We start from the raw sequence: 13,733 nt of genomic DNA, 5'->3' as shown, positions 1-13,733 counted from the left end.
GGCTCTGTCCTCTAGCGCTTTAATGGCCGCTTGATTAATTCTTGTCCTTTCCTCATTGTTAAACAAAGTCATTAATAACTGCTGGCAATCAGCCCATGTCGGGTTATGTGTCTGAACTATCGAGGTGAACAGATCAGTCATGGCTTGTGGTTTCTCAGTATACGAGGAATTGTGGGTCTTCCAATTCAAGAGATCGGTTGTCGTGAACGGGACATATACAAAGACTGGGTCAGCATGTGCCATTTGACCTGCGGCATCGATATAGGCTGACCCGGGATTCAGACGAAGAGGCATTTGATAATGTTTTAATTGTTGGGTACCGGTCAGTTGTCGGGTTTGTATGGGGCTACGTGGAGGGGCGTCAGTTATGGGTTCCAGTCGGGGAGAAATAGGGCATGAGGATGTGGGAGCTTGGTTTTGGGAAAAGGTAGTAAATAAAACACTTCGAGCCGAGCTAGAAGAAGCTTGACCGGAAGTCTGAAGTGGCGCCAAATCAGGATATTCAGATCTAATGGGGGTTGGCTCTGATTCCGGAAGGGGAGATTTAGTACGAGAGGGGGTGGATTCTGTACTGGAGGAGGAAGCGGAAGTGGATGAGGGCAATGAGAGAAGGGGTGCAGGACTTCCTGCATTTGCGTCACTTCCTCTTAAAGGAAAGTAAGGGGGCGGCAAAGGGATCTCGGACTCAGGGGGCATGTCCAAAATGGGCCTAACACCAGTCCTAGTGGACAAACAAGTCCTAGCCACCATGAGGCGACATTGCTCCTCGTGGCATGTCTGGATCCATTTTGGCGAGTCATTTACGGCCTGTCTCCAACAATCAATATAAGGAAACTGCCCGTAAAGTTCAGGCCTACCTGATACAGCCACGTGTAAGCGCTGTACCAGAGTTGGATCCAAACTGCCACGTGGCGGCCATGCCGCAACCAAAGTAGGCCACTCCCTAGTACACAAAGTGACCAAACGTACAGGAGACATTTTAACCCCAAAATCACATGTTTTAAATCCCTTTTTAAAATTCTTCACCATACAACCTAAGGGATCCGGAATCGTTGACTGCGACGCGCCCATACTTATCAATGGAACGTCGCTGACAACGAATACTATGCACGCGTACTATTCAACAGTCACACCCGTTTCCTCTGGCAACAGCACCACGTGGTACGGTTACCAAGTGAAACGTACACAATAACACAATAAGCACTCAGGGAATTCCCGTACACACACAGCTGTTACACCAGTCACTAGATAATCAATATTATGCCCTTTGGCGAAACTATACAGTCACCCACGCTATAATTCTCTATATACGAATTACCCGGCTATAACACACCCCAGTAACATCGTATTTTACAAATAGCGGTTACAGTACGGTTAGCATAGGTCAAAGCACAATTTAAGGTCACAATACAATTATTAGTGGTTATGGTGTTAAACATGCAATAGACGACAATGATTAGTACTTATATACAGTGTCAGTAAATATACAGGGTTATGGTACCGTGCACTATAATACAGCAACACACTATTAACACTCTCGCTAGACGGCTGAGCTCGCGCTATCTAACAAGATATACACTTTACTAAACAATCTTTAGCACATTTACAATTCCCAACTAAACTATTGGCCAGTACCTTGAATGGACTACCAAAAACTATCTACATACGTTTTGGTTAGCCACACTGCCCAAGCACCACATATAGCGAGCTAGAGGACCGAATTTACACAGACGCCTCTTAGTCGATTACTATCAAAAATCTAGTGGGTTCCAAATTTACACGCCTTCCCACTTAGCCAAGATAGGTTGAGAGCTAGCGAACCGAATTTACACAGACGCCGCTTAGTCTCCCGGTCCCTCCGACCTAGCGAACAAAATATACACCCTAGAACGCTAGTCTAGACAAGACACCGGTGTCCGGCTAGGGCTATTTACACCAGAGCCCCGCCTGACTAACAAAATCAAACGGTCTGACTAAAGAGCGTTCGATCGAGCGGTGCGCCTTCGCTCCTTCCCTCCGACAGAGGGGGCAGATTCCATACACAATTCAAACCCCTTATGGGCCTACCGCACAATCGGTATACCCCTAGTGGGTCTGCCGTCTAAAACAGCAGTTGTCTTACCTCCTCGTTCCTGAACCTGAGTTCACACTCATCGACGGGGACACCCCAGCACTTCTTACGTAGAGGCCGATGATCTCCTGGACAACAGACCAGTGGCGCCGAGACGAAGGGAGGTCCACGCAGAAGTTCAGGGGTGCAGCCGTAGAGAACGTGGGCAAAGATAGACCGTCTCACGCCTCTGCCTCTCAGCTACCGTTGAACGATGAGCTTCCCGGCCAATGCACCAAATGATACCGGAGAAACTGACGGAAGCCAAGCACAGAGAGATGGACACAGGTTTCTTCAGGAAGGAAGAGATTCTTTATTGGATCACCGATCGGGACTCAGAGGGACTAACGTCACCAAAATACAGCAAGTTCTGAGCCCCGGACAATAGTGCAGGCTCCTTATATAGGCACATAACTCCTCCCATATTAAGCTCCACCCGCACATTCTCTTGACCAATCAATACAAATAAGAATTAACTTTCTGCTTGACCGCATGGCTTGTCCAGCACAATGGAGGAGGGGAATACTACATCCTGTATTCTTGCACATGCTCCGTACACTACTGATCGTATCTTGCCTCGTGCAACCAACTGATCGATACGTCAGCATATGCACGTACACATGCCACGTGGTAATCTCGGCCTACAAAATTTATTTTTACCGAGATTCCACCACACTTCTATTATTTATGACCCAAGACCTGGCCAGCCTGCTACAATATGTATGTATGTATGTATGTATTGTGATAAAGTGAAGGCAGAGAAGCCATTTAACCCCAGGGGGAGTATATGTAGTTTGTGTGTTGCACAACACAAAGCTTTGTTTAGTTATGGGCCCCTGGGGTGGAACATTTGGAGAGAAGGGTGGGCCAATGCTCCACTCCACAGTTTAGTGGTTTTCTTGGGAGACATAGATCCAGGCCAGGGTTTTTTGGACTGTCTCGAAACCCACTGTTCAGCTGCAGATAATCAGCTGTAGCAGTGGGAATAAACCACTCCCTGCTAAGCAGGTACAGGGCGGGGGGGATTGCTGGCTTCCTCTCAGGAAGCAGGTAGGAGAGAGGCTGTTCTCTCCAGTGAGAGTCAAGGAGACCAGGCACTGGGAGTGCTGGCTTGGAGCACTGGGAGTGCAGAAAGTGAAGCAGTCAAGGCTGGCTTGGAGCACTGGGAGTGCAGAAAGTGAAGCAGTCAAGGCTGGCTTGGAGCACTGGAGTGCTGAGAGTGGACAAAGACTCTAGGTTGGTGAAACCAATATTGTTTTGTTTAGTGTAACCCCTGAGAGATAGGGAACCTGATATTAGTTAGTGCTCAGACGAGCTAGGTTTTTGTTTAAAGGGATTTATGTTTTCATTTACTGCTGTCTCCTGTGTGGATTTACAATAAAGTTGCCTGAATTATATGAAAATAAAAGGACTGTGCATGTTTTTGCCCTAGAGGACCGTGCTATCTACAAACAAGGATCACAGTATGTATGTGTCCAGCACTCTCTCACGGTCTTGAGCTTATGCCAGCCAAAATGTGCATAATCCAAGAAATGTGCACTCACAGGACTCTGTAGGTGATTTTCCAATTCTTTTATGATGCAAAATAGAAACACCCCATTCGTGTCAACATTTCAGTCCTCTGGGGGACTTTTTTGAGAAAAGTCCCACAGAGGACTTAAAACATTAACACAAATATGATGTAGAGAGATAAACATATATATATATATATATATATATTTGATTTTTCTCACCCTTCCTGGGTGGTATTTTTATTACTCATTCTCAGGTCCTCTACTAGAGGCCTGGGAGTTTGAGGGTTTTGCGCAGTATCTTAGCTATTCCTAGAACTGCACTGTTCTGGACAGCGATCTCAGATGTCCCATCTGGAATCTGTTGAAGCCACTTCCCCAACTTGGGAATCACAGCCCTAAATGCTCCGATCACAACTGTGGCTACTACTGCCTTCACTTACCACATCCTTTCCAATTCTTTTTTCAGTCCTTGGTATTTCTCCCCATTTTCATGTTCCTTCTTCCTGATGTTAGTCACTGGGTATTGCCATATCCACCATGACTGCAGTCTTTTGTTCCTTGTCTACCACCACGATGTCTGGTTGGTTGGCCAGCACTCGCTTGTCTGCCTGGATCTTGAAGTTCCACAGGACCTTAGCCCTGTAATTTTCAACTACCCTTTGTGGTATCTCCCATCTGGACTTAGGCAGGTCCAATCCATATTCTGTGCAGATGTTTTGGTACACAATCCCAGCAACTTGGTAGTGTCTCTGTGTATGCTGTTCCTGCTAACATCTTGCATCTGGCTACCAGGTGCTGGACTGTCTCAGAGCACTCTTTGCACAGTCTAAGGCTATTTCTAAGGCTGAAGGTGTACCATGGCAAGAAAAAGTAAAGTGAAAAGTGAGTGCAGGACCGTGGTGTGTGTGTGTGTGTGTAAATATATGAATGTATATATGTATAATTATTCAAATACAAATAGCACTCTAGGTTCTTATAAAAATAAAACTTAACTTTTATTAAATATTCAATGTTTGAGATTCACATTATAAAGTTTAGTATAAAACGCACACGCACACTGAGCCTGTGGACAGAACCTATAGTTGTGGAAGGGGATATTGCTATAAATACACAGGTCGTCCCTTCCTCTGGGTGCAACCATCTGGTTCACTATAGATCCATCTTCTTCCAGTTCAAAGGTTGTCAACACAAACTGTCTAACCTCAAGACAAGCTGGTCTTGGCCTAGTTCAGCCCGTGCAAGTATTCATTTTACCTCATTCTTGTAAAGAGCCTCCTACCTCAAAGCGCATGGGCACCTCTGTGTCTGGCCCAGCCACGGCTGTTACTATACACACTTTTTTTTCCCCTCTACCAAACTGTTTGTTCATTTGGATATGGCAAATTTCACTACTAATGCAAATTCAGCCTATTTCAATCGTACATAGCATTACAGCGATGCTCAATTAGGTTCATGCTTTTACTTACTTTATTTGACCATTTCGACTTTTATCATATGCAATTCGGTTGTCATCCTTCATTTTATGTTTTATTGATGAAGTAAAACCTGTATATAGGTGTAACGGATCCACTGGCACCCCGACTGGGTACCTCCGTTGAAAGATGCTCCTAGCGCTTCCAGAGGACTCCAAGCACTCCACCAGACACCATAAGCACCGCAGGCTGCAGCTATCTCCCTTCAGAATGAAGCAGGAACAAGCTCTTACAAGAGCTCAGTGATTATAGCAAGGGAATATGCCTAGCATAGCAATCCCTTGTAGCAGATTCCCCCAATAAGAGACAGGACTCAAGTTGAGGGTAAAAATAGAACTCTGGACTGGCTCATCCAGCCTGGCTTTTATTTCCATCTCACACATACAGGCCACACCCAGGGGGAGGCATAAAATAACCAATCCGAGATATGGTACAACCCACACATCCCCTCCCCTTAGCATGAGAGATAATCCACTTATTATACAGTTTAAAACATAACTTTTACACAATATCTGTAACTTCAAAACCATACATCACATTCACAATCAATCCATTCAGGGGAACAACATATTAAAAAATGTCATGAATCCGTCCAGGGGTTCAAAAGTTACTAAAAGTATCTTTTGTCCCTTACTAGCCGCATGGCAAACCGTTTTAGACAGATTTTACCTAGGCCTCTATCCTGGAGACAAAGAGGAAAGTAATCCAATTATCCAGGCTAGAAGCAGACTCCATTAACCACATGGTTACAGAAAGACATAAAACACTTTAAAATACAGAAAGTTACTTTTTATCCATAACACACAGACATTTCACATATCCCCAGATAGCTGGGATCTGAGCGCACAAAACTACCGAATAGCGCGCAGATCCTATTCACACAGTACAATTGCCATGGAGCTAAAGTCTTTCCCATAGTCTTTCATTATATGAATAGGCTCCATGGTATAGCTATCTGGGGTATCACCGCTCACACAGGGCCATAATCACTGAATAAAAGTCCATACGTTTTCAGGGGCCATAGTCTTAAAGGGTATTGTTACCCAAAGTCTCAATATGTCCCCAGACAGTTCTTAAAGGGCCAGCAGCAGTACAATAAAATACCATTCACTGTGCTTAAAGGGCCAGCAGTCGCACAATAAAATACAATATGCCCCAAATAACCCAGGGGCCATAGTCAGCAGGTAGGAGGCGGGCAAACAGGCTTCTCCAGGGCCCAGTGGCGAGGTTGGTTTCGCCACATTTCTCCCCTTTTCCAAACAGACTAACAGGGTATCTGACCTCCTGCCGGTCAGTGCCCTTGTTAGTCCCGCAGCCCACCCACAAAACAGAAACAGCAGTACAGCCCACCCACAATAAATGGTTACTACACCTGAGTAAGAGAAAAACTTGTCCAGGTCCAGGTGCCTCACCATGGCTGTGTGGGGGACTGGTAGGCTGTTTTGGTGGGTTGCTGAGTGGGCAGAGCCCAGCGGTACTCTGCCCTGGTGCCAGCACTACCCCGGGAGTTATCTGGTTGCTGGAGACCGACTGTCTCCCCCTTAGATGCACAGCTCTGCTGCCGGAGGGGGAGACCGACTGTCTCCCCTTTAGATGCACAGCTCTGCTGCCGGAGGGGGAGACCGACTGTCTCCCCTTTGGATACATAGCTCCGCTGTTGGAGGGGGAGACCGACTGTCTCCCCTTTGGCTAAGCAGCCTTGTTGCTGGGGGACAGGACTGACTGTCCTTACACCCTGTGCTGTAGGTGCAGAAACCACGGTCCCATCTGCACAGTTGTGGGGCTTACAGTCTCCCCCTGGTACATTAAGCTGCCGCTGGGGAGAGGTGGTAACCAGCTCCTCTCCCATTAGAACACTCTGCCGCTGGGGAATGGAGACTGGGCTCCCTATTCCCTGTACATTAATAATCTGCCGCTGGGGAGAGGTGGTAACAATCTCCTCTCCCATACATACTTCCCGTCTCTGTGGAGGGAGACCGACTGTCTCTCCTCCCAGCACAGAGTCCTGCTGTTGGGGAAAGGGGGCTGGGCTCTCCATTCCCTGCTGGATACTCTGCCGCTGGGGAATGGAGACTGGGCTCCCAATTCCCAACAAATCACATTGCTGCTGGGGAGGGAGGACGGCCCCTTCTGCTCCCTGAAACTTGGGCGCAGAGACCACGGTCCCATCTGCGCTGGTGTGGGGCTTACTGTCTCCCCTTGGGGTGCTAAGCTGCCGCTGGGGAGAGGGGATAACAGGCTCCTCTCCCTGAACCGTAGACTGCCGCTGGGGAGCAAGGACGGCCCCTTCAGCTCCCTGTAGCTTGGCCACAGAGACCACGGTCCCATCTGCGCTGGTGAGGGGCTTACTATCTCCCCTTGGTGTGCTAAGCTGCCGCTGGGGAGAGGGGGTAACAAACTCCTCTCCCTTACACACTTTCAGCCGCTGGGGAGAGGGGATAACTGGCTCCTCTCCCTGAACCGTAGACTGCCGCTGTGGAGGAAGGACGACACCTTCAGCTGCCTTTTTGTCTGCTCGACCCTGCAGATACGCTGCCGCTGTTTTCCTTGTGCTCTGTATGTATTTCTCCTCCGGGGGTTCTGGTCCAAAGAAAGCCAGCAGCATTTTCATCATAGCGTCAAACTCCTGTTGACTGTAACTGGGCGCCATGCTTGCCCTCACTTTGTAATCCAAACGAACTGTGTCTCCGAGCTGCTTTACCTCACACTAGGACGCCATCCCACCACTGCCACCAATGTAACGGATCGCCTGGCACCCAGACTGGGTACCTCCGTTAAAAGTATCTTTTGTCCCTTACTAGCCGCATGGCAAACCGTTTTAGACAGATTTTACCTAGGCCTCTATCCTGGAGACAAAGAGGAAAGTAATCCAATTATCCAGGCTAGAAGCAGACTCCATTAACCACATGGTTACAGAAAGACATAAAACACTTTAAAATACAGAAAGTTACTTTTTATCCATAACACACAGACATTTCACGTATCCCCAGATAGCTGGGATCTGAGCGCACAAAACTACCGAATAGCGCGCAGATCCTATTCACACAGTACAATTGCCATGGAGCTAAAGTCTTTCCCATAGTCTTTCATTATATGAATAGGCTCCATGGTATAGCTATCTGGGGTATCACCGCTCACACAGGGCCATAATCACTGAATAAAAGTCCATACGTTTTCAGGGGCCATAGTCTTAAAGGGTATTGTTACCCAAAGTCTCAGTATGTCCCCAGACAGTTCTTAAAGGGCCAGCAGCATTACAATAAAATACCATTCACTGTGCTTAAAGGGCCAGCAGTCGCACAATAAAATACAATATGCCCCAAATAACCCAGGGGCCATAGTCAGCAGGTAGGAGGCGGGCAAACAGGCTTCTCCAGGGCCCAGTGGCGAGGTTGGTTTCGCCACAATAGGGGGTACTGTTTTACTCAGAAGACTTCGCTGAACAAAAATATTAGTTTTTTAAAACATTAAAATATATTACAACGATGATATCGTCAGTGAAAGTGACGTTTTGCTTTTTTCACACACAAATGTCACTTACACTGACAATATAATTGTTGTGATACGTTTTACTGTTTTGACTGTACCCCCATGTACCCCCATGTATAGTTTTTAAGGTGTTTTTTTCACACAGAAATTTGCCAGTTTGGTAATGTTGCCTTTGAGACCATATGGTAGCCCAGGAATGAGAATTACCCCCATGATGGCATACCATTTGCAATAGTCGACAACCCAAGGTATTGCAAATGGGGTATGTCCAGTCTTTTTTTTTACAAGCCACTTAGTCACAAACACTTGCAAATGGTATGCCATCGTGGGGGTGATTCTCATCCTGGGCTACCATACAGTCTCAAAGGCAACGTAACCAATCTGCGAATTGCAATGTGAAAAAACGTTAAAAAGGTGTAACATACCATATCTGACCCTGTAACTTCCGAAAACACCAAAAAACCTGTACATAGGGGTACTATTTTACATGTGAGACATTGGTAAATACAAATATGTGTATTTTATTGCAGTAAAAGCAAACAGTATTTTTTTTAAATATTTTATTCATATTAAATTGTTTCCTATTCAATTGTTTCATAGCTAAATATTTGATGTTAAATGAAAGCCCAGTTTCCCCTTAACAAAACGATATATAATAAGTGTGGGTGCACTTAATATGAAAGAGGTGAATTATGGCTTAACAGACATATAGTCAGCTTCCAGGTTTTGTTTTGATCACAACGTGTACATTTGGCTCAGTCCTTAAGGGGTTAAAATAGATTTAATGTTTGTTATTGTTTGATTTTTAGGACAGCAATAAAAGCAGCTGCAGAAATGTTATATTACTAGATGGATTTATAAATGCATAGATAATAAGTTATTGATATATGATATTCAATGGAGCCAAATAAGAGCTAACAATGTGCGTTATCTGGTGGAATGCATTTGACAATACTTATTTTAAGTTGGTATTAATTATTTTTCTTTTGTCTACCAACTGGTTTAAAAACACTGAACCAAATGAATTAATGAACTTAATTAAAGCAACACTTTATCCATGAAATGTAAGTAAGCTGGATGTTGTATGGATTAAAAAATGAAAATGAAGAATAATGTTAAATTATTAAATACTGTCGTGTTTAAATTATCATCCTTACTTTACACATTTAAATTAAATTAGAAATATGTACTTACTGCTAGATTAGCCTTACTCATAATAATAAACTATGCACACACAGCTAATATTTAATGTGTTTATCAACATTTTACATGTGAGAAAATATTTGATATTCTTTGAAGATAAATAATTATGTTATATATCTCATCCTCCTGTCTTATTTTCTGGTAAAATACATAATTGTTGCCTTTAATGATTACATTTTAATTATCAGGCTCATGATACTCCCACAACCATAATTCATTAATGGGATTATTTTTTTATTTTATTTGTTTCCATTTTTTTTTTAGAATTTAGAGTAGATTTTGTCAAATGTAATATTGCTCATTTATATATAAAAGTTTCATATTGATAACGGCAATAGGGGTTTCTCTGTGGGGATGGAGTCGAGGGTAGCTCCACCATAATTAGTAAATCCTGCTTACTGACTGATAGGCTGCACTATGTACACCATTTCTTGACCAGCCTATGGGCAACCTATAGTTCCATACTTGAAGTATTAAAGATGTTTTAGTGTAATCTAACATCTGTTTTTCCTTGTTTTTTTTGTTTCCTGTGCCCCTGCCCCCTTCTTGTTTTGTATCTTAATTTAATGTTATCATGTGCATTTTGTTGTAATTGTGCCCAATATATGAAAAATCAATAAACTGTTAATACAAAAAAGTTCCATATTGTTTTATATATCACAGTATATGGTTACATTTGCCGTATGGATCATCTAGCAAAGTGGAGGTGCATAGAATTTTTTTTTTCAAAGAGTAGTTAAATTATTCTTTTGGCACTCTTAATCACTGATTTTTCCTTTCATCAACTGATCATTACCTATAATAGCCAAAAAAAAGGTATGCATTTAATTCCCAAGCTCAAAAAACATGAAGTAATATGAACAGTTGTCTGCTTGAAAGCCTGAGGTGTAACAAGGTGAATTTAAAAAAGTTCTATTGCTCTTTTTACAAACCCTCTCAAATTTCCAACAGGGCATAGGTTGAGAGACTCAATTCTGGGGCAGCCACACAGACACCAGGACCGTAGCCTCCAACAAGGAAGCACACCACACACAATTTTAAAGGTCCACCACATGCAACACTGTGGACCTATAACTGTGCATAGGCTTACCCCACGCACCTACACTCACTAGGCCTCAGCAATAGTGATGTCGCGAACACAATATTTTCGGTTCGAGAACGGTGGGCGCGAACTTCCGCAAACGTTCGCGAACCGCCATAGACTTCAATGGGCAGGCGAACTTTAAAACCCACAGGGACTCTTTCTGGCCACAATAGTGATGGAAAAGTTGTTTCAAGGGGACTAACACCTGGACTGTGGCATGCCGGAGGGGGATCCATGGCAAAACTCCCATGGAAAATTACACAGTTGATGCAGAGTCTGGTTTTAATCTATAAAGGGCATAAATCACCTAACATTCATAAATCACAATGGATATGGATTGACACCTGACATATGACATATTGACACCTTGACATATGGATTGACACCTGTCCTCAGAGACCCTGATACACACTGACACAGAGCAGAATAGGGACTGTTGCCGCTACATAGGGTCACTTGGCAGATATGGATTGACACCTATCCTAAGGATCCCTGATACACACTGACACAGAGCAGAATAGGGACTGTTCCCCCTACATAGGGTCACTTGGCAGATATGGATTGACACCTATCCTAAGGATCCCTGATACACACTGACACAGAGCAGAATAGGGACTGTTCCCCCTACATAGGGTCACTTGGCAGATATGGATTGACACCTGTCCTCAGGGACCCTGATACACACTGACACAGAGCAGAATAGGGACTGTTCCCCCTACACAGGGTCACTTGGCATATATTGATTGACACCTGTCCTCAGGGACCCTGATACACACTGGGGGGGTCCTACTGTCCTCCCCCTGCCCCCACCCCTGCGTGGTGGGTGGGGGCCATAAAAATAATGAGGGGGGACCTACTGTCCTCCCCCCGGCCCCCACCCCTGCGCGGTGGGTGGGGGCCATAAATCACAATGGGGGGAGGACCTACTGTCCTCCCCCCCCGCCCCCACCCCTGCGCGGTGGGTGGGGGCCATAAATATGGGGTGAGGACCTACTGCCCTCCCCCGGCCCCCACCCCTGCACGGTGGGTGGGGGCCATAAAAATGAGGGGGGCTACTGTCCTCCCCCCTGGCCCCCACCCCTGGGCAGTGAGTGGGGGCCATAAATCACAATGAGGGGAGGACCTATTGTCCTCCCCCCGCCCCCACCCCTGCGCGGTGGGAGGGGGCCATAGAAATAATGAGGAGGGACCTACTGTCCTCCCCCCTGGCCCCTACCCCTGCGCAGTGGGTGGGGGCCATAAAAATAATGAGGGGGGGACCTACTGTCCTCCCCCCAAGCCACCACCCCTGAGCGGTGGGTGGGGGCCCTAAATAAAAATTTCCCCCCCAAATTAAAGGTGACTAGGGGTCCCCAAGCCCCTAGTCACCCACCACCCATCCCAAAAAAAGTTACCCCCTACCTACCCCGCTCACCCTAAGAAATAGTAAAGGGGGAATAAAATAACTAACCTGTAAAGAAATATTCAACTTACCATTTGACGTCTTCTTTTTTCTAAAATCTTCTTTTTTCAGCCCCCAAAAAGGCCAAATAAAAAGCCATAAGAACCGACGCAATAAAAAAAAAAAAATGAAAAAAACGAGCGCAAAAAAATAATAATCCATCTTCACCCATGGAGGGCTCCCCGCAGACTGAGCTCTGCAGGGCGGGGGAAGGCTTATAAAGCCTTGCCACACCCTGCAATTAGGCTAAGAACACTCTGATTGGCTGGTTTAAGCCAATCAGAGTACTCTTTGTCATTTTACATAGCGTGGGAAAGTTCTTTGGAATTTTCCCACGCTGTGCAAAATGACAGAGAACTCTGATTGGTGGGCTTGGAATCTAACCAATCAGAGTGTTCTGTGTCATTTTACACAGTGTGGGAAAGTTCTTTGGAATTTTCCCACGCTGTGTAAAATGACAAAGAGCACTCTGATTGGCTTAAACCCGCCAATCAAAGTGTTCTTAGCCTAATTGCAGGGCGTGGCAAGGCTTTATAAGCCTTCCCCGCCCTGCAGAGCTCAGTCTGCGCGGAGCCCTCCATGGGTGAAGATGGATTTTTTTTTTTTGCGCTCGTTTTTTTAAAAATTGCATCGGTTCTTATGACTTTTTATTTGGCCTTTTTTGGGGCTGAAAAAAGATTTTAGAAAAAAGAAGACGTCAAATGGTAAGTTGAATTTTTCTTGTTAGTTATTTTATTCCCTCTTCACTATTTTTTAGGATGAGGGGAGTAAGTAGGGGGTAACTTTTTTGGTGTGGGGGGTGGGTGACTAGGGGCTTGGGGACCCCTAGTCACCTTTAATTGGGGGGGGATTTTTTTTAGGGCCCCCACCCACCACTCAGGGGTGGGGCAAGGGGGAGGACAGTAGGTCCTCCCCCTCACTATTTTTATGGCCCCCACCCACCGCGAACGGGTGAGGGCCGGGGCGGAGGACAGTAGGTCCCCCCTCAATTTTTTTATGGCCCCCACCCACCGTGCAGGTGTGGGGGCAGGGGGGAGGACAGTAGGTCTCCTCCCAATTGTGATTTATGACCCCCACCCACCGCGCAGGGGTGGGGGCCGAGGGAGGACAGTTGGTCCCCCCCTCTTTATTTTTATGGCCCCCACTCACCACGCAGGGGTGGGGGCAGGGGGAGGAGAGTAGGTCCCCCCCAGTGTGTATCAGGGTCCCTGAGGACAGGTGTCAATCCATATCTGCCATGTGACCCTATGTAGGGGGAACAGTCCCTATTCTGCTCTGTGTCAGTGTGTATCAGGGTCTCTGAGGCCAGGTGTCAATCCATATCTGCCAAGTGACCATATGTTGGGGGAACAGTCCCTATTCTGCTCTGTGTCAGTGTCTGGGGGGAGTATCTGCAGTAACACAGTGTCTGGAGGGAGTA

This window comes from Pelobates fuscus, chromosome 2 (assembly GCF_036172605.1).
Source record: "Pelobates fuscus isolate aPelFus1 chromosome 2, aPelFus1.pri, whole genome shotgun sequence".
NCBI lineage: Eukaryota > Metazoa > Chordata > Amphibia > Anura > Pelobatidae > Pelobates > Pelobates fuscus.
The sequence above is the reverse complement of the archived record's forward strand: the minus strand, read 5'-3'. Positions refer to the sequence as shown.